The 18954-nt window shown below is 42.1% G+C and overlaps 2 protein-coding genes across 3 annotated transcripts in view; one reads left to right on the top strand and one right to left on the bottom strand.

The window, feature by feature from the left end:
* LOC126268175 (opioid-binding protein/cell adhesion molecule homolog) overlaps positions 1-18954 on the bottom strand; it is a 2429635-nt gene that overhangs the window by 580905 nt on the left and 1829776 nt on the right. The gene's annotated exons all lie outside the window — the stretch shown is intronic.
* LOC126268170 (sodium-coupled monocarboxylate transporter 1-like) overlaps positions 5814-18954 on the top strand; it is a 112419-nt gene continuing 99278 nt past the window's right edge. The window contains exon 1 of one of the 2 annotated variants that reach the window (XM_049973762.1): positions 5814-5972. The gene's annotated coding sequence lies outside the window, so the exon portion shown is untranslated. The remainder of the gene's footprint in view (positions 5973-18954) is intronic. The other variant, XM_049973761.1, reaches the window with a different exon arrangement.

The following is an 18954-nucleotide window of genomic DNA, read 5'->3' as shown; positions in this document are numbered from 1 at the left end:
CCAGTTACATTTTAATTCAGATCAGTTTCTATCTAGTCAAAGATTAGCATACGAGTTCAAGTTGGAGAACAGTTTTTGAGGGCATAGTTTCGTTTATACGTAGACGTCTTATAGAGAGGGAGGTAAATTTGGGCTAAATTTCTTACAGAAACACGCTGTGGGAAATTTACAAAAGTAATACTGGCAGTGCCTGAAGCAATTCGTGTTATGGCCTTCACTGCTCTCGAAATACTTAACGGAACCATCACGAGCATCTTCCTTGAAACTTTTAACACCATCTAAATATCTATGTGTAACGCCAATAAGAGGTGTGAAATGGAAAGAAAATATGAAGTCTGTTTAAGGAATGTGAATGGAACGTTTACGTGTCCTCGGAATGTTCTAAGAGGACCGATTCAGCTGTTAAGTGAACCACATACAAGATAGTACAAGATAGTAGTGTAACCCGTCCCAGAACACCAAATGCAATGAAGACAGCAGTTGATACAAAAATTATTATTTCAGAATCCTGACTTCTCTTATCAACGTAGTACTTTCATCGACAAATGCATTTAAAAAGCCTTATCTTCGCCTGGGGTCAACTGCTTTCTAACATCCGCTTCCGGGCCAAAGCCCAGACCGAGGAGGAGTATTTGGCGTTGGGCTCGCAACACAATCCCCTAAAAAGTTCTTTGTCACGAAACATAAGCTCGCCTCTGACATCGATAGAGAAGACAGACGAATAGTGCAAGGGAAAAACGAATTACTATTTGTATATTTTCATTTTGGATCTTGGAAACTGAGAATGGTGCCAAGTGCAAGATTTTTATAGACAATCTGTATCACAGTTAGTAGCGAAAACTCACACAGGTGGGAGTGGACGCGGAAACCGACGGGAGGAGGAAGGGGAGGGGGGAAAGATAAGTCGTTTGTGTGGAAAAATGTTCTCGAAACGGCCTTGGTCAGAGAGTATAATAACATTTTCTCTTAAGTTAATAGTTTATTTCATATGATTAATCAAAGTCCTTACGAAACTTCTGTATTAAGACGATCTTGATTTACTTCTAAGGGTAATATTTGGTAACAGCTGATATTACTGATCCTGGCAAAAGGCAGTGACTCTTAACTTCTATTCAACTACATTATTTATTTTTATGTGTTTTGGTAAATTTGTATGTTGATTTCTTGGCTGTCGTATTTCAGCGTTGCCATGGTATTTATTGAGTTCCTGTTTTGATGATGTTCGCGTTCAGCTGTCGCTGTCTTGAAAGGGATTAATACTTATGTGGAAGGTTTGGTTAATCAAAATCAGTAACAGTAAAGATTACCGTGAGGTCACGCTTTGTAACTTACCGCGGGTTCGTAATATAATAATTCATTCGGGTTTTATTTTTCTGTAAGTTTGTAAGTAATTCTATAGTTTTGAGTATCTTCTTGCATGTGGTTAACTAATTTTCTGATCAAGTGCCTCAACCAATTAGCACCCGCAAGACTAATGACCATCTACATCTACATCTGCATGGATACTCGGCAAATCACATTAAAGTACCTGGCAGAGGGTTCATCAAACCACCTTCACAATTCTCTGTTATTCCAATCTCGTATAACGCCCGGAAGTAACGAACATCTATGTCTTCCCGTGCGAGCTCTGTTTTCCCTTATTCTATCATGGTGATCGATTCTCCCTATGTAGGGCGGGGTTAACAAAATATTTTCGCATTCGGAGGAGAAAACTGGTGATTAGAATTTCGTGAGAATATTCCTCCTCAACGAAAAACGACTTTGTTTTAATGATGTCGAACCTAAATCCTGTATTATTTCAGTGACACTCTCGCCCTTATTTCGCGACAATACCAAACGTGCTGCCCTTCTTTGAACTTTTTCGATGTTCTCTGTCAATACCATCTGGTAAGGATGCCACACCGCGCAACAACAGTATTCTAAGAAAGGACGGACAAGAGTGGTATAGGCAGTCTCTTTAATAGATCTGTTACATATTCTTAGTGTCCTCCCAACAAATCGCAGTCTTTGGTTAGCCTTTCCCAAAACATTAACTATCTGTTCAAATATAAGTTGTTAGTAATTGTAATTCCTAGATGCTCAGTTGAATTTACGTCCTTTAGATTTGATTGATTTATCGTGTAACCGAAGTTAACGGATTCCTTTTAGTACTAATATGGATGAACTCTCACTTTTCGTTATTTAAGGTCAAACAGCTAATTTTCACACCATACAGATGTCTTTTCTAAATCGTTTTACGCTTTGTCATGATCCTCTGATGGCTTTACTAGTCGATAAACGACAGAGTCATCTGCAAAAAACCTAAGACGGCTACTCAGATTGTCTCCCAAATGGTTTCTGTAGATAAGGAAAAGCAAACGGCATATAGCACAACCTTGGGGAACACCAGAAATCACTTCTGCTTTGCTCGATGTCTCTCCGTCAGTTACTACGAACTGTGACCTCTCTGCCAAGAAATCAGTCACATGTTGTTGTTGTGGTCTTCAGTCTAGAGACTGGTTTGATGCAGCTCTCCATGCTGCTCTATTCTGTGCAAGGTTCTTCATATCCCAGTACCTACTGCAGCCTACATCGTTCTGAATCTGTTTAGTGTATTCATCTCTTGGTTCTCCCTCTACACTTTTTACCCTCCACGCTGCTCTCCAATATTGAATTGGTGATCGCTTGATGCCTCAGAATATGCCCCACCAACCGATCCCGTTTTCTAGTCAAGTTGTGTCACAACTTTCTCTTCTCTCCAAATCTATTCAGTACATCCTCATTAGTTATGTGATCTACCCATCTAATCTTCAGCATTATTCTGTAGTACCACATTTCGAAAGCTTCTATTCACTTCTTGTCCAAACTATTTATCGTCCACATTTCACTTCCATATATGGCCACAGTCCACATAAATACTTACAGAAACGACTTCTTGACACTTAAATCTGTATAAATTTCTTAACAAATTTCTTTTCTTCAAAAACGCTTTCCTTGCCATTGCCAGTCTACATTTTATATCCTCTCTACTTAAACCATCATCAGTTACTTTCGTCCCCAAATCGCAAAACTTCTTTACTACTTTAAGTGTCTAATCTAATTCCCTCATCATAACGTGACTTAATTCGACTACATTCCATTATCCTCGTTTTGCTTTAGTTGATGTTCATCTTATATCCTCCTTTGCTCTGCCAGGTCCTTTGCTGTCTCTGACAGAATTACAATGCCATCGATGAACCTCAAAGTTTTTATTTCTTCTCCATGGATTTTAATTCCTATTCCAAATTTTTCTTTTGTTTCCTTTACTGCTTGCTCAATATACAGATTGAATAACATCGGGGAGAGGCTACAACCCTGTCTCACTCCCTTCCCAACCACTGCTTCCCTTTCATGTCCCTCGACTCTTATAACTGCCATCTGGTTTCTGTAAAGATTGCAAATAGCCTTTCGCTCCCTGTATTTTACCCCTTACACCTTCAGAATTAGGAAGACAGTATTCCAGTCAACACTGTCAAAAGCATTCTCTACGTCTACAAATGCTAGATACGTAGGTTTGCCTTTTCTTAATCTTAGATAAGTCGTAGGGTCAGTATTGCCTCACGTGTTCCAACATTTCTACGGAATCCAAACTGATCTTCCCCGAGGTCCGCATCTACCAGTTTTTCCATTCGTGGCTGCTAAGGCGATATTCCATAAACATGTAATTTCACTACAAGCCGTTTGTGTAGTACAGAGTCAAAAGTCTTCCGGAAATCTAGTAACACGGAATCAATTTGAAATACCTTATCAGTAGCACTCAGCACCTCGTGCGAGAAAAGTGCTAGTTGTGTTAAACAAGAACAATGTTTTCTAAATTCATGTTGACTGTGAGTCAAAAAAATGTTCAAATGTGTGTGAAGTCCTAAGGGACCAAACTGCTGAGGTCATCGGTCCCTAAATTTACACACTACTTAAACTAACTTATGCTAAGAATAACACACATACCCACGCCCGAGGGGGACTCTAACCTCCAGCGGGAGAGGCCGCGCAGTCCGGCACATGGCACCTCAAAGCACGCGGCACTCCACGCGGCGACTGTGTGTGTCAATAGATCGTTTTCTTCGTGGTAATTCATAATGTTAGAACACAATATATGTTCCAGAATCCTTCTGCATATTGACATAAATGATATGGGCCTGTCATTTAGTGAATTGCCCTCTCTACCTTTCTTGAAAGTTGATGTGACCTGTGCAACTTTCCAGTCTTTGGGTACGGGTCCTGTAACAACTCCGAAGCTATCTACTTCTATGTTACGCATGTTGGAAGCTGTCCTTGATTCGAATTCTGGAATATTTATTTAGTTTTCTTTGGCGAAGAAACTACGGAAGGCTGCGTTTAGTAACTCTGCTTTGGCAGCCCTGTCTACTACAGTATCTCCGTTGTCGCCCATAAGTGTAGTCGTGATTATTACGTAAGCACGAAATCAATCAGATTTCGGGAATGAATTGTCCCCTTTAGCTCTGGCGAAATTATTATTCTTTATTTACATGTAGGCTACAATTTTCAGTTAAGAAAGAAGTCTGTTAACGACCCAAAATTGATTTTTATATTTATATAGATTTGAACTCATACGGTATTTATGCAGTGTCTTGTTAACAATTGGGTGTACAATTTCCCACATAATTTCAGTTTAATTTCTTCGGAATAGACGTATTACCTTTGACTTAGTAGACATAACCACAGTCTATAACAGCGTAAGTGGGAGGTGGTTTGTTGCGAGCAGATCACAGACAACAGCTTATTTCCAGGAGACCAGTGTGTATTGTACTTGCTGTTCATTACCCCGATAAATGAACCGATGCAAAAAAAAAAATCACATTTTAGTGGTAGCCCACCAGAGATGTTTATTTTCGTTTCGAGCGTGGCTCCTTTTCAAACAGCACCTAATTATAATCAACCCATAACTAATTTGTTGGTATTGTCAACATGTTATTTTATTTCCAAGTTCTGTTTGTCCATGTGTGACATTATTTAGATTTTTTGACAGACGTGTGTAAATTTCGACTTCCTCCAAAATGATCATGCAGCTACCGCTTTCGTCTGTTTGAATAATCGAAAGATTAATGCTTATTATAATGTAGAGTGTGGGAGTAGTCAGGCAGAGCTAGTAAAATATTTCTAAAAAAAGAAGCTCTACTGGACTATTATACAAAAGAAATGTTCAAGTATCTGAATTGGCCAGACACTATTTTGTAAGATTTTAGTGTAAGTTTTGCGCGCCGCTCTGTTAGCAGATGCTGACATACAGATATGAAATACTAAATTATGGAATCCTTTTCTCCGAGGCGACTCTCACCCGGCTAAAAGTGGTACGCCACGTCCCACGTAGTCTGAGGAATACGATTGATTAGGACTGCCTACCGGATTTTGGCTTTTACACAATGCAGGACAAACCACAAAAGTTGAAACATTATTAGCGAAAAGGTAGAAAACGCAGAAATTAAGACAAACAAAAATTGGTCGTGTCGGAAGAAACCAATAATACTTTAAAAATAAGGACGAATAGCTTATAAGTGCCGAAATGGACACATGTAACCAGTGCTTACGCAAAAATGAACACACTGCCGTTAGACTGCGCCAAACTCCTCGTTTCTTATCCGTGTAGCGCAGCTGCTGCAACATCCTTCGCCGCTGAGTGGAGTATGAGTGCTTCAATTGTCACTCCAGAAACAGGGACTCGTGATCATCCGGTAACTATTTTCCTAAAGATACGTAAAAACCTCACGTGATGTATAGTTAACACCGGTCTCCTTATCGTGCCAGACGTGGGTAGTCCTCCTCCTGCAAACAAATTTAATCGCCGTGTCCTTGTCATGCTAGCAAGTAGCTGCAACACCGCCAACTAAACTTCTCGGTGGCCATTCATCTCCTAGCAGTACAGGTGACGCCGCGGAGAATCAACAACCTACTGACTGCCTCTCGGAATACACCGCACTCAACGCCTCTGTATTGCGGTAAGCGATGCCATCGTCCATCTGCTATGCTCTCTCGTTTGTCAAGGAAACCTGATAATGATATTAATTCGACAAAGTGATGAATTTTCCTTTAGATATAATGGCATGGTGCCCTTGAGAAGAAGCTGGAGTGTTACGTTCCCAGGTGTATTATTCGGCCTCATTATCGTTTACTGAAAGTTGAGAAGAGTGGTGGTGCTTCGCAGTAGACTCCCCAAGTATGTCTGTCATCCGACACACGTTTCAGAAGAAGATATGCATTACCAATAACACGGCTCGTTTTACCCTTCCTAGAGAAACCGATGAAAAAGAAAACCCTTGGTAAAAGAACTTTGCGTTAAAAGTTCTTAATGAGTATCGTCCTTGTGAATTTGTAGATAGTCAGTCATGTGCACTATAAGTTCACTCGAAACGTTTCAGCGGGCCGTTGTGGCCGAGCGCTTTTACGTTCTTCAGTACGGAACAGCGCGACTGCTACAGTCGCAGGTTCGAATTCTGCCTCTGGCACGGATGTGTATGATGTCCTTAGGTTAGTCAGGTTTAAGTACTTCTAAGTTCTAGGTGACTGATGACCTCAGATATTAAGTCCCATAGTGCTCAGAGCCATTTGAACCATTCAGAACGTTTCGTTATTTTAACTAATTACAGTGGTACACTCTGATGGAAAACAAGTTGCTGCAACGATGGAAAATCATCCCAGTCTCTCAGTATAATTGAAAATTCTATAATATTCGTGAGAAATTATATACGGAGTGACGTGACACAGTGGCTTTCACATCTTTCTTTTTAGCCTTTTGGTTTGGGTTACTAGCGTACCACAGAACAGTCGTTGGCGCTGACTTAATTACATTTAAGGCTTTCTTGTAAATAATGTTGCGTAAAATAATAAATTTTCTCAAAAACGAAAAATACAAAAAAAAGGCAACAGAAAAGAATAGAGCACGTAAGTCAGTTAAAATGCTGTAGCTGCTAATCAGGTTACCTTAAATCACTACATAGATCCACTAACCTTGTATTTTAATACGAGCTGGGAAGCGACATTGTATGTCATCGTGTAAAATGGCGTAAAACCACCTAACTAAAACTCTGATAGAGGTACCGCATACTGTCATGTCGTTTCTGCTCACAGTGTCCAATCATCTTGCCTCTCAGGCAACTGACGTAGCTTACGGTTTACTGTTCCAGCACTGAAGCCGGAAGTGTATGGTACTCCTTACTGTAGATCCTGTTGGACCTTGATCCCTTTTGTAAACATGATAACGGTGAGCGTCCTCCCATGACGCATAGGTAATTACGTTCTCCATCTACGTAGCTGAAATACTGCTCAGACATCAAGGTTCGTAAGAACGGCGTCCGATCACCGAACTTAAGCAATACCGGGACCGGTTAGTACTTGGATGGGTGACCACCTGGGAACACTGGGTGCTGTTGTCTCCCCTTCATCTTGCCGGCACAGTAGCTCAGCGTGTTCGGTCAGAGGGCTGCTCGCCCTCTGTGATAACAAAAACTGAGTAAAGGAATCAGCGATCAACTTCAACGGATGTCTTCTGACGTCCGCCCAGACCAAACGCAAAAAAAAAGTGGTCAGCCTGACAGAATATCAGTCTTAAGGGCCTGGGTTCGATTCCCTGCTGGGTCGGACATTTTCTCAGCTCAGGGACTGTGTGTTCTGTTGTCGTTACCATCATCATCATTTTATCCCCATCGACACGCAAGTCGCTGAAGTGGTGGCGTCAAATCGAAAGACTTGCACCAGGCGAACGGTCTACCCGGCGGGAGGCCCTAGTCACACGACATTATTACCTCTGTATGTATCATTCATCCATTACAAGAGGTCAAGGTCATAATTAAAGACATGATTCTTGACCCCTTGTAACTCTAATGGACCCATGCCCCATGTGTCACTCGGTACATTTTTTTTTATATTTTTAAATAGGAAAACGATTTCGTCCTGTTGACGTCAGTCACTTTGCAGTAATTAGACGGCATGTTTTAGTTAGGTGACATCCAACAACAGTTGAGTAATTCAAAAAATGCATTTCAACTATCAGCTGATTTAATTTGGACCTTAATAGTGTTTTACCTATTAGATTTTTGTTTAAAATGGTTTAAATGGTTCTGAGCACTATGGGACTTGACATCTGAAGTCATCAGCCGCCTAGAACTTAGATCTAGTTAAACGTAACTAATTTAAGGAGATCACACACATCCATGCCCGAGACAGGATTCGAACCTGCGACCGGAGCGGACGCTCGGTTCCAGATTGAGGCCTCTAGAACCGCTCGGTCACAACTGCCGGCAGATTTTTGTTGAACATGTGTATACTTATTGTGACGTTTTGGATTTTCTATCAGTCAGAAATGAAAATGATTTACACATTCACCTGTTCTATTTTCGCCTTATATCCTGCGAAGATGGATCCACATTCAAAATATTTCTGTTAGATTTCTGTGGAGCATGTTTTGTTCTTTTCTTATACCTGTAGTGAGGCTTTGGATTGTCTATCAGTCAGAAAAGAAAACGATTTATGTATTCATATGATCTGTTTGCGCCTTACATACGGGGAAGATAGGTCCACGACCGAATCCGATAGACTAAGTTCTTTTTTAAAAAAACTAATGGATAAAATGCGTTTTGCAACATAAGATAAAAAACTGTGCACAACATCGTTACGTTAAGTAACTTGTCAATTAAAATATGTAAAAATACTTATGTTCATGCAGGTAAATTGTGATTGCTACCTATTCAAAGGAACACAGTGGGCTAACAGCTGGGTATATTTGCGTAAGCTAAACAGGAAGGTTGCCAAACAAACAGGCAGATGACGCGTGAGTATATACAGTTACCAAAATTCAATTACAGTCACAGAGTAAGAGAGTAACACGTAAAATAATGGAATGCAAAAAATATAAAACATGATACAATACATATGACAAGACGACCATCGTAAAGATGAAGACTAGACCATCGTAAAGGTAAGTTACGGGTAAGGTGGAATATTAAGAAAGACTCCAAAATTCAGTAGAACAGATAAACGCAATCACAGATACAAAACAAAAACAGAATATAATTATAAAGCAAATAACGAGGTAAATACTAAAGCAGCTAGCCCAGAATGTGGCGCCGTCTGAAAGTAGGTTGAGGCAATGCTGGACCACGTACGCCGTGAGTAAACAAATTGTGGCTATTTGCAAAAGAGAGCTTCATGTTTCCGAATCGCACTGTTGTTTTGGTCATAATTCAGGCATGTCGTTAAGGCTGAAGACGTAGCTGAAGCATGAAAATACACCTGCCACGCGTAGCTCCTCTTCGGGCGCTATTAAGCCCTGTCGAGTGCTTACGCCACTCAAAGCTCTCGCAACAAAAGCCTCTGTAGACGCCGAAAAGATGGTATCTGCGGTAAACAGCGTCACGAGACGTCGGGTATTGGGTATCAAGAAGTCCCTAAAGCTGTTGTTACCCTTTAAAATAGATCACGAACGGGTTACAGTAACTGCAAGAGCTGGAACGCACCTCGGCAATACTAACAAACCTCGTTTTGCGGAAGTGTTGGGGAGGAGTATGAATTACATCCAACCAGCGTGGTCTCCCATGTTCGCAGTAGAGAATTCTCGCAGTCAGATTCACTGTAGAGTTTTGGGAGAAATGATTGAAAATTTGCGGGAATCCGATAGCAAATAATCTTGTATGTAACAATTTCATTTTTCAACATGGCTCTTTGTCCCTTCACAAAACACACACATATACGGCGGTAAACATATAACTGCTCATCCTGGCACAGATATGGTGTTGATGTCTCTTAGATTTTGTTTAGCTTGATTGATACGAAATAACAGAATCTGTCGTGTTTTCAGAAAGGATTTGATCCATTCGGCTTATCAATTAAACTAAGATTTGAATATTATATTCCAATAGGTAAACCGGAATACTGTCTGTTATGTATATATAACCAAAGGAAAGACACCAGAATTTCATGACGTTTGCAAGCAGTCTGCTCATTCGTTTCAACAACTAATAACTTGAAGATTCTTCCTGAACATGATCTACTTGGACATATGGACGAACTTTATAATGTACCATTAAAGAATTGATGACTAGATCTGCATATCAGTAGTTGACAAAGTATGACATCGAAAAAAAAGACTATCCCTACTGCTTTCTTCTTTGGATGATGAGTGCCTTATGTACTGAATGCTTAAAAAATCAACCACGAAAACGAAATTAGTAAAGGCTGGAACTTAAAAAACTACCATACTGATTTTGTACGAAAGCTTCTTTTATTGTTGAGAAGCCATGGGTTGACAACTTGAGAAATTATACAGATGTTCGTCACATAGAAACGAATTTCAAGTTTTCTGAATTGCCTGAAGATTATACTTCCATTCATTCCTTTGCTACGAAAAAGGAATAATAACAAATGGCACGTACAACGCTGTTTTACTGACCAGGGTGAAAGTAAATAAATATGTGAGAGAAGGCCTGGATTGCATAAGGAAAAATTGTATGTCATTTAGAGCTACAATGACGTTTTTTCAATGGAAAAACTGAGTGACTTGAGTAACGTCCTGATAGAGCATACACGCTTTTTAGCAGATCTGATACATCCTGTGTTCCATCTACTTCAAATGTACACAAATTTACATTTGGGAAGTGTTCTGCATCCGTTGAAGACCAGGTTGTTTTAGTCTCCAGTTTAATCTGGCTGTTAAAACTGCTCAAAATAACGTTTCCGATATAACCGATTTTCAGGTTTTGCTGATACTACTTCCAGTAATAACGGTAGACTTCGAACAAAGATTGAAAGATTCTAGTGAAGGTGAAGAAGTAGGAGGTGAAGATCGATATGGGGTGGAGGCTGCGGCGGGAATCGATCTCATTACCTGCAGCAAAAAGATTGCGAGGGTGAGAGAGTCGGATATGGTGACATCGGGAGTGGAAAGTCAGAAGCCGATGACTTCGGATAATAGTTTTTCATTCTGAAGCAACCTCAAAATTATCCCATATTTATTGCACGCCAATAAAACTACAGGTACGTCAAATAAATTTACCTTCTCTTCCACTGCCCATAAGCAGATGCAAAGCAACTCCCAACAGACATCTACTTTTAGTTCTGACAACACCGAACAAGGCTCTCCACATTTCCTGGATCTGCTCTATTTATAATAATTAAAAGTAATAATCTTTGCGTTTAATTGTTCCTCATTATTTAAATTTAAATATTTTTATTTCTTTTTCTTATTAACTGTTGAGTAAAAGTCCATTAATAACAAAATTTGTATAATTTATTAGCTTAACTTTACAAACTTCTTCAAGCTGTCAGTAAGAGCTGCACATACTACAGGAACAGTGTTTGACATCACTTGCTAGGAGACCTTAAATAAAAAAAACTGTGGCTGGTGTATGAATCGCCAATTAATAGGTATCTGAGCGTAAGCGCCAACAGCTCAGTAACCGGTATAGCCTTCAGATATTTGCTGCCAAGCTTAGATATTTTCGGTCCAACCAAATTTATCAGATTTTCAAAACCTGATGCGGACATACGGCAAAATGTCTTGAAATGTATGTTTTCAACATCCAAGTCATCAATTAAGTCACTATTTTCTGCTTCTGAAAACTGTGGTCATCCATCACCTGCGTTTTCTTGAGTCTTTGTAGCTTCTCCTTCTATCTTCTTCTTCAGCTAGAAGACGCATCACAAGGAAGCTGGCACTTGCTATAACCACTAGGTCCATTTTTAAATTAGGAAACTGGCATTGGTCACGACTGCGAGTACGGTGCAGATCCTCACGAGCCGAAGCCTGGCAAAGAACTGGAGTAGAGTGGACGAAGATAGAAGCTGCACGAGGGCAAGTCAGACAAATGTGACAAGCCTCCTGACAGACGAGTATGACGAGCACAAGTCTGGCGTGCACGAGCAGTGTGGACGCACCTTTAGAATTACTTGTCCCGGTATGCAGTAGGGCAGACAGGATGACGTGTGCTATTTTAAGTGATCACTTGATGTCACTCGACATCTCCTTTGCTGCGAGAGCATTCAACGCATGTGCGTCTCCGTTACAGTAAACATGGTTTGGCACACATTTTGGGAATACGCAGACATGCTCCTTGTCCACGGCGAAGCTAGAGCTAACGGAAGAGCTGTCAGTAACAGCGTAGCATGCCACCGCACCGACTATGTGTTCACGTTACGCAGCAGCAAAGGTACCTTGACGAGGCAGGGGTGTGATGCTCCACGGAAAGACCGCACGCCAGAATTTGAAGATAATGTACTGCATCGCATTGAAGATAACCAGTCAACGAGTACTCAAATAATTACGTGTGCAATGGGTATTAGTCACAGTATCGCCTGGGAGGTTCTGGGTGAGTAACAATTACATCTCTAGCACTTATTAGAGAGGGTCCCCGCTATGGATCCAGCCGATTTTCTAAAACGCATTGCCAGTTGCACTCAGTTCCTGCACCGCTACATCGTCACACACGTGCTTCCACGACGAGTTTTGTTCACTAGGGACAGTGTTCTGAATTCGCGAGACAACCAGGTCTGGGCAGCCGAAAACCCTCGTGCCATGCATGTTCTGGGATTTCAGCATCTGTTTGGTACTGATGTGTTGGCAAGTATTCTGAACGATTATATGACTGGGCCATACCTTCTCCCACTCAAGATAACTGGTCCTGCATACTTGATCTTCCTAAACAACGTATTGCACCCGTTCTCGGAATCTGTGCTATTGAATTTCTGTTAGGAAACCTGGTTTCAGCTTGTTGGTGCACCACCTCACTCCTCACGTTGAAGGGAGTATACTGGGGCACACTTTATGTGGCACCAGAATAAGATAATAATATTAATAAATTAAAGAGAAACTAGTGTACTATAAAGAATGAAATTCTGTGATCGGCTCGATAATGTGGATCGCTGACTGTGCGCGACCACAGAACCTAGGATACTGTACTGCTTTTTGGAGTAGGAGGGTGCTCGGCGCTCAGTTGTAGGTAGAATTAAAAAAAAATAAAAAAAGTGTTATAAATGAAACCAAACAAATAAAGAAAAGTACCTTTTTATCCAAAATTAAAATAGCGGTATGGGTTATAACCACCCCTGCTGCACGCTTCAATGGTAAATTCCTACTTGCAGGATAAATCTAAAGAAAGTCTTTAAAAAGACAAAGTGATGGCTTTCAAGTGAGACAGAACAAATTTCACTTTTCTGTTAGAGCGGACGTTTCCGAGTTTTTTTCACTATACTTTCTTCGCCTTATTTTCGATCACTGTCACACAGACGAATTGTTAATCGCCATTACGTCTACTTGTCTTCATGTTTTTGGCCGAAGATGAAGACGGAAGTTCAAATGGCTATGAGCACTATGGGACTTAACATTTACGGTCATCAGTCCCCTAGAACTTAGAACTACTTAAACCTAACTAACCTAAGGACATCACACAACACCCAGTCATAAGACGGAAGCAATAGACATCATTTTAATTTTCATCTTTACAGAGAAACATAGCTGTCTTAAAAATGAAAGTAGGAAAGGATATAGAAAATCTTGTTCATATGTGCAGAACGCTTAAAAAATGCAAGACTGTCACAGAACAAAATCATCATACCACAGACGTTACAAGAGAAACTTCGTGTTCCGCGGACATGCTGTCAAAATACCGAGAGCTCAAGTTTTCGGAAGAGACAGATATCACTTTATCCCACGTATATCTCACGAAATGACCATGTAATAAAGTCGGAGACTTTCCAGTTCATAAAAGAGACAAACACAGTTGTTCTCCTATTGGCGAGTGAAGAAAAACAGCTCGATTAAAATGATATGATAACAAGGCACCTCTGCCTGAAAGCTTACGTAACATGTATAGTGTAATTATAGTAGTGCTTAAATGTCTAGAAACCCGGTGTTAAAAAGCGTTTATTGGAAGACGTAGAAGATGTTCGCATGTTTCGACGAAAACTAACTTTCTGCGACAGTTTACGACGATTGTGCAGTTGCTCAAGAAGTGAGAATATATGTAGCGGAGCTAGCTACTATTATTTTTGCGGCACGATGGATTCGTGTTTCGTCGTGCTCGCATAACGTCATTTACCGGGAATGACACCTCAGGACAACTGGGGGGATCCACTTACTCGCGTCCATCGGATGCCCAGTTTACATTATTGTCCACTACTATCCGAGTTCTGGGAATGGATACATTTGCGTGGCCAATACACACTCGGGTTTCACTACAGTTAATATTCTGGTGGTACCTACCGGCAAATGGCAACTTCGCTTGAAGAGACGAAATAGTTTTACTTTGGAAATATCACTTTCAGTGACATCATCTAAACAACAGCCAAGTTTTACACGTTTAATCCGTTTCCACTATTTTTTATTCTGTGTTCCAGTTTTTCCCATATTCCACTGATACCACACTGCGCAACACAATTACAGGATGACAATTTGGAAAACCTGCAATTGTCTACCATTGCGAAGTACCATTGTGAGGCACCATTGCGAGGTACATGTTTGAAATTCGGTTCAAATCGGTTCAAATTTACTTAAAACCTTTCTCTATAATGGTGTTCTGCGACATCAATTCCCCAACGAACTCGACGACACTTCAAATCGCTAACTATCGACACAAGCAAAAAAAGGCCAGAGCTGAAAAGTTCATGTGACATGCAAGATAGGTTAAATAACGTCACATTAGCACCATATTTCACCAATATCCTTCCCAGTGCCACAAAGACGTCCCACACGATGAGGTCACCATAATCCCTCTTATCCACATTTCAATCCTTCTTTTGAAGCCTGTGCAATAAAGGTCAAATTCAGCGTTGAGATCACGCGAATTTCTTATGGGTGATCGGGGAAAAGATTTCAGACACGCTGCCACTCAGAACTGAAACGAGAAGGGGTCAGGGGGTAGCACAAAGAACGTCGATAAAGTCATCACTTTCCTTGTGTTGTTCATTCTATTCATTTAGCGGTCGAAAACGACCTTTGATACTGCTGACACACTAGGACTTTTAAACTGTTCTCTAAAGACATTGTGTGGTAGCATCCCAATTGGAAGTGAATGCACCACATTGGAGTGCAGGGCGACTGCAAATTTTGATATTTTATGCTGTGTGGAACCGTTAGATCCTATTCAAAATTATTCGACGAAATTTGAATGAGATTGAAGCAGCAAAGGGAGTTTATGATTCTTCAACCTTCCTGTTTCCGACCCTCCTGTGGCATGTTCACAAAAGGGTGCGACAATGACACATGCATGAATAAAACGTCATAGGGTCATTCTAAGAAAGTCCACTGCAGCAATACCATCGGTGGTACATGCTCGAAATTATTGAGAATTTTAAAACGTGCCTTCACAGAGAAAATCTGCCAAGTACCCTAGTAGCCTTGAGGCAGTAGCTCACTGACACCCCTTCGATGCCAGTTGCCTGCCTGAGGTGTCTACGATAGTTTTCAAGTTCTCTCTATAATGACACATTTTAAAAATTTTCGGTACACGTGGTCAGGTGCCACCGAAGGTGTTGCCAAATTGAGGGGTCCTATTGGGATCCTTTTGCGTTTTATTCTGACATCTGTAAAAGTTGCACCCCTCTGTGATCACACCATAGGAGGGTATGAAATAGGAGGGTTTGAAAAAGCGTAAGCATTGTTTGCTCCTCCAGATCATGTCCAGATTTCGTCGAATGACTCTGAACTGTCGTTAATGGATCCAATCTGTACACAAGAGTAAAATATACTGTCAAGTGGCACTCCAAAGGGGTGTGATCACATTCAGTGGGAATGTAGGCACACAATTTTCTTAGAGAGGGTTGGAAACTAAGTGGGGGTCAGAAGCAGCAAAGGTTGTTGAGGACGCCAATCTGTATTTTTCGACAGTGAAATGAGTGGAAATCGACACAAGGACAGAAGTGGTTTAACCGACACCCTTTATGCCACCCTGAGGCGTTTTGGTGCCGATTCTGAACGAGGGTGTGTCTGAAATATTTTCTCCATCCATTTCTGCGTAATTTCAACGCAGTATATCACCATCCTCATATCTATCGCAGGGGCTTCGAAAGAAGGGTAGAAATGTGGGTAATGGGGCGGGGGCTGTGGTTACTTTTCCATCGTTTGACTTGTCCACGATGGAGTTAGGCAGTATTGTGGTGAAATTTGGTGCCAATGTGACATCACTGACCTATCTTACATGTCACTGACCTATCTTTTTTTTTATCGCATGGGTCGACACGTAGCTTCAAAATTTCCTTTAGAAAATTTTTTCGTTTGATTTTTTGAACTCATACTGGCTTCATTGGCTGGCTATAAGTTTGTGTTGTTTGGCTATGAATTACTGTGCATATCCATCTGCGAGAGAAGTCAAATACACTCCTGGAAATGGAAAAAAGAACACATTGACACCGGTGTGTCAGACCCACCATACTTGCTCCGGACACTGCGAGAGGGCTGTACAAGCAATGATCACACGCACGGCACAGCGGACACACCAGGAACCGCGGTGTTGGCCGTCGAATGGCGCTAGCTGCGCAGCATTTGTGCACCGCCGCCGTCAGTGTCAGCCAGTTTGCCGTGGCATACGGAGCTCCATCGCAGTCTTTAACACTGGTAGCATGCCGCGACAGCGTGGACGTGAACCGTATGTGCAGTTGACGGACTTTGAGCGAGGGCGTATAGTGGGCATGCGGGAGGCCGGGTGAACGTACCGCCGAATGGCTCAACACGTGGGGCGTGAGGTCTCCACAGTACATCGATGTTGTCGCCAGTGGTCGGCGGAAGGTGCACGTGCCCGTCGACCTGGGACCGGACCGCAGCGACGCACCGATGCACGCCAAGACCGTAGGATCCTACGCAGTGCCGTAGGGGACCGCACCGCCACTTCCCAGCAAATTAGGGACACTGTTGCTCCTGGGGTATCGGCGAGGACCATTCGCAACCGTCTCCATGAAGCTGGGCTACGGTCCCGCACACCGTTAGGCCGTCTTCCGCTCACGCCCCAACATCGTGCAGCCCGCCTCCAGTGGTGTCGCGAGAGGCGTGAATGGAGGGACGAATGGAGACGTGTCGTCTTCAGCGATGAGAGTCGCTTCTGCCTTGGTGCCAATGATGGTCGTATGCGTGTTTGGCGCCGTGCAGGTGAGCGCCACAATCAGGACTGCATACGTCCGAGGCACACAGGGCCAACACCCGGCATCAAGGTGTGGGGAGCGATCTCCTACACTAGCCGTACACCTCTGGTGATCGTCGAGGGGACACTGAATAGTGCACGGTACATCCAAACCGTCATCTAACCCATCGTTCTACCATTCCTAGACCGGCAAGGGAACTTGCTGTTCCAACAGGACAATGCACGTCCGCATGTATCCTGTGCCACCCAACGTGCTCTAGAAGGTGTAAGTCAACTACCCTGGCCAGCAAGATTTCCGGATCTGTCCCCTATTGAGCATGTTTGGGACTGGATGAAGCGTCGTCTCATGCGGTCTGCACGTCCAGCACGAACGCTGGCCAACTGAGGCGCCAGGTGGAAATGGCATGGCAAGCCGTTCCAAAGGACTAAATCCAGCATCTCTACGATCGTCTCCATGGGAGAATAGCAGCCTGCATTGCTGCGAAAGGTGGATATACACTGTACTAGTGCCGACATTGTGCATGCTCTGTTGCCTGTGTCTATGTGCCTGTGGTTCTGTCAGTGTGATCATGTGATGTATCTGACCCCAGGAATGTGTCAATGAAGTTTCCCCTTCCTGGGACAATGAATTCACGGTGTTCTTATTTCAATTTCCAGGAGTGTATATCTATGTGCGAGATGCAACATGAATTTTACAATCTTTATAAAAAAATGTGAAAACTGATTAAATAATGAACTTAACTAGTAATCTTTCTAACTAAACAAAGTGATCTTTCTGGTATAATAATCTGTCTAATAATGCCGTTCATGAAATGGTCCCTGTGCGTTGATAATTTTCGTAGGAATCATACGAAAATATCTTACCTTGCAAAGTAATTGGTATTTGTTGCTCCCTGTGTGTCAGCTGCTAATTTCTAACTACATTTGCCGAGACCTTGGTGCTATGATCCAGGCAACAAGGAAACTATTTTGTACCCATCACTGACCGACACACTCCTTTCAATAAAAGTGATTTCGATCGTCGAAGTGGACAATGCTCTCGGGTGAAGTCATCCATAGCCAAACACCAGCAAAGTTACAACCAACCAACCAAGCAAGCCAGTATGAATTCAAAAAATTAAAATCAAGCAAATAGAATTTCTTAAGGAAATTTTGAAGCTATCTGTCGAAAGATGCGGAAAAAAAAACAGAGAGAAATTCATGTGACGTGTAAGATAGGTTAATGATGTCACATTGGCACCAAAATTCACCACAATACTGCCTAACGCCACCGCGGACTAGTCACACAATGGGAAAGTAACCACACTCCCCACCCTCCATACCGACATTTCAACTCTTCTTTTGAAGCCTCTGCCATAGAGATGAAAATCGCTACACCAAGCGTTGGAATTACGCAGTTTTTTATCACTGGTCGGGGAAAAGATTTATGACACACCTCCGTTCAGAATCGGCACCAAAAGGCCTCAGGGAGTGACATAAATGGTGTCGATAAAACCACTCTTGTCCTTGTGGCGTTGATTTCCGTTCATTGCGCTGTCGAAAACGACATTTCTCAGAGCGATGTGCAAGAGAACGACGTCCTCGACAAACTTTGATGATGCTGACACTCCTTACTTTCCAACCCCTCTCTAAGGGAATAGATTGGCTACACTCCCATGGAATGTGATCGCACCTCTTTGGAGTGTAGCGTGACAGCAAATTTTGCTCTGATGTACACAGTAGATCCACGAAGCACCGTTCAAAATAATTCGAGGAAACCTGAACATGATCTGGAGCAGCAAACGTTCTTTTGCTTTCTCAAACCCTCCTGCTTCATGCCCTCCTGTGGTGCGATCAGAGGGGTGCAAGAGTAACAGATGTT

This window comes from Schistocerca gregaria, chromosome 4 (assembly GCF_023897955.1).
Source record: "Schistocerca gregaria isolate iqSchGreg1 chromosome 4, iqSchGreg1.2, whole genome shotgun sequence".
Taxonomy (NCBI): domain Eukaryota; kingdom Metazoa; phylum Arthropoda; class Insecta; order Orthoptera; family Acrididae; genus Schistocerca; species Schistocerca gregaria.
The sequence above is the reverse complement of the archived record's forward strand: the minus strand, read 5'-3'. Positions and strand labels throughout refer to the sequence as shown.